Source organism: Panthera uncia (assembly GCF_023721935.1).
Source record: "Panthera uncia isolate 11264 chromosome C1 unlocalized genomic scaffold, Puncia_PCG_1.0 HiC_scaffold_4, whole genome shotgun sequence".
Lineage (NCBI taxonomy): Eukaryota > Metazoa > Chordata > Mammalia > Carnivora > Felidae > Panthera > Panthera uncia.
The window spans coordinates 29,838,174-29,840,956 of record NW_026057585.1 but is presented as its reverse complement, the minus strand read 5'-3'; the positions used below and the strand labels follow the sequence as shown (position 1 = coordinate 29,840,956).

The 2,783-nt window shown below is 45.7% G+C and overlaps 1 pseudogene; it reads right to left on the bottom strand.

The window, feature by feature from the left end:
- Positions 1-1,390: 1,390 nt before the first annotated feature.
- On the bottom strand, positions 1,391-2,115 carry LOC125913652 (40S ribosomal protein S2-like; annotated as a pseudogene).
- Between the last annotated feature and the right edge of the window lie 668 nt (positions 2,116-2,783).

Sequence of the window (2,783 nt, the reverse complement as noted above, 5' to 3'; positions counted from 1 at the left end):
CTGCCTTCTGTAAGAGCATCATCAAGTTCTAGGGCCAGACACTTATTTTGTCAAACAAGTGGAGCCGAACATGCCATCTGCGTTCTACCTCTCCCAGGCAGGTTTGGAGTAAGGGAAGGAGAGAAGGAAGAAGGGTGAATCCCCAGAGTTCCTAATTTTGTCCACCGATCCCAGCCAGGGCAAATAGATCCCTGGGGAAAAAAATGAGACAGACCCCTTCTCAGCTATAGCCCTCTTATCCTCCTACTCCATCCTGCCCTTCTCTCCAGACCTCTTTTTAGAGTTCCCGAAAGGATGTGGTTGGAGGGGAGGAAATTGTAGAGAAGCAAGTGGAAAACAGCTCTTCAAGACTCAGCATGAGGGGTGTGTCAGAAAGCTCCTTGGGTTAACCTTGCTCATTTTCTAGTCTTATTGGTTCCACTTGTTAGTTAAGTGACCTTGGAGAAGTACCCCCTTGACCTCATCTGAAAAGTCAAACATTTGGATTAGAGCTAGATGGTCTTCAAATGCCTTTTAAGACTTGACCGCTAGGACTCTCTTCTATAATTCTTTGGTACTGTTTACACTTGCTTCATCCAAGACAAGGCGAAACAGCATGTGCTTTTTGTAGGGGTCTGTGTAAAAAGATCCAGGCACCTGCCTTTAGAAAAAAAAACAGTTTATTTTTGAGGGAGAGAGAGCTCACAGGGGAGGGGCAGAGAGAGAGGGAGACAGAGAATCTGAAGCGGGCTCCACGCTGACAGCAGAGAGCCCAAATGCGGGGCTTGAACCCACAAACTGTGAGATCATGACCTGAGCTGAAGGTGGACATTCAGCTGTCCGTACCTCCCAGGTGTGCCCAGTCACCTTCTTTTTAAAACGTCTCATTTTCTGGGACACTTGGGTAGCTCAGTTGGTTACATGATGGACTTCGGCTCAGGTCACAATCATGTGGTTTGCATATTCGAGCCCCATATTGGGCTCTGTGCTGTCCGCACGGACACTGCTTCAGATCCTCTGTCCCTCTCTCTCTCTCTCTGCCCCTTCCCTCCTTGTACTCTCTCTCTCTCTCTCTCAAAAATAAATAAACATTAAAAAAATAAAAAAATAAACAACTCATTTTCCTATACTCATGTGTTTCTTTGAAAACAAGTATGAGGACTGATTGGTTAGAATAATGTGCTTCCAGAAGTATCTGGTAATAGGAAGGCCACTGATTGATCAAATGCACTACTTGTTTCCCCTTAAGGACTACATATTGGTCAGAGTACTACTCCATATACTTTTTCTTTCTTTCTTTCTTTCTTTTTTTCTTTCTTTCTTCTTTCTTTCTTTCTTTCTTTCTCTTTCTCTTCCTTCCTTTCTCTCTTTCCCTTTCTTTCTTTTTCTTTCTTTCTTAACAGCCTTTAATTCACTTCATTTTTCTTGTATAAAACCATGTGGTGGCCAGAGCTGGAGCCTGGGTCCTCTCCATGAAACTCTGGTGTGGGTCTTTATAGATAGTCAGTGAATCCTGATAGGGAGACTTGGTGAACACGGTGTCTTTCTGGAGGTCAGTGGTGAGTTAGCTGTAGGTCTTGGAAATGGCATCAAAAGGGGCCTTGGCAAAGTTGCCCAGTGCAGCCAAAGTGTAGCAGTCGTCAGTACTGGCCATCATCAGTAGTTTCTTGGGCACAGGGGCTGACACAATGCTAGTGCCTCTGGGCGCAGGGATAAGGCACATCGGCACAGAGCCACAGCAGCCGGCCAGCTTGCATGGGACACTGTGGGGCTTGCTGAGTGTTTCCCCCAGTAGCCTTGCTACATGGAAATGATGGAAAGCTTGGCCAGGATGATGACTCCATGGATGGTAGAGGCTACCTCCTTGGAGCACTTAACACCCAGACCAACATCTCTATTGTAAACTCTGTTGGCAACAAATGCCTTGAACCTGATCCCCTGGCCAGCATGGATCTGCTTTTGCACAGGCATAATCTTCAAAACCTTATCCTTGAGGGATGCCCCGAGGAAAAAGTCAATGATCTCAGTTTCCTTGATGGGCAAGGAGAGGGACAGAACTCTTCCAGGGATTTGATCTTCATGTCCTTGATCAGGTGACCCCATCTTGGTGACCAGATTCTACTCTCTGTCTTTGGCCTGGCCTTGACCAAGGTGACAGATGCAGCTGCCCAAGCCTCTGTGGAAGCCACTGCAGCCAGGGCCCCAGGGCCCTCCTGGACCCTGGACACAGCACGGGCAACATCTGCCATTGGGTGTTTTCTCAGAGAAGAAACTACTTTCCTTTCTTTGAGCCAGATCTTAGCTGGCTCACTCTGCGTCAGGACTGAGTATGAAACCGTACTTTGCCTTATGAAAGGCAAAGTAAGCTTCTTTTTCAAGACAGGAGCATGAGCCTATGTGCACTTAACCTCCTTGCTAAGACTCCACTGGAATAAAAGTAAACAAACATGGGGAAAAAAGTGTGTGAGGGGAAAGGGTGGAAGCCACTGGAGTGGAGATTTCAAAAAATGTCTGAAAGATAAAAAGTGAAAGGGAAGGATTAATGGTTGAATTAAGGAGAAAGTGCCACAGGCTAGAATATACAAGATAAAATGACAATTAGAAATTTGAGAAAAAGCAAATTCTGAACAACAGAGTCACAGACCACGCATGAAGCAAACTACATTCGGGCATGAATATAAGCGGTGAAAAGAGTGCAGAGAAAAGGCAATCAATTTGACCTTGATGCTAGAAATAGCCTCATTTGAGAGACCCAGGGGTTATAACACTGGGTTCATGGAAAATGTAATCCTAGCATATTGATA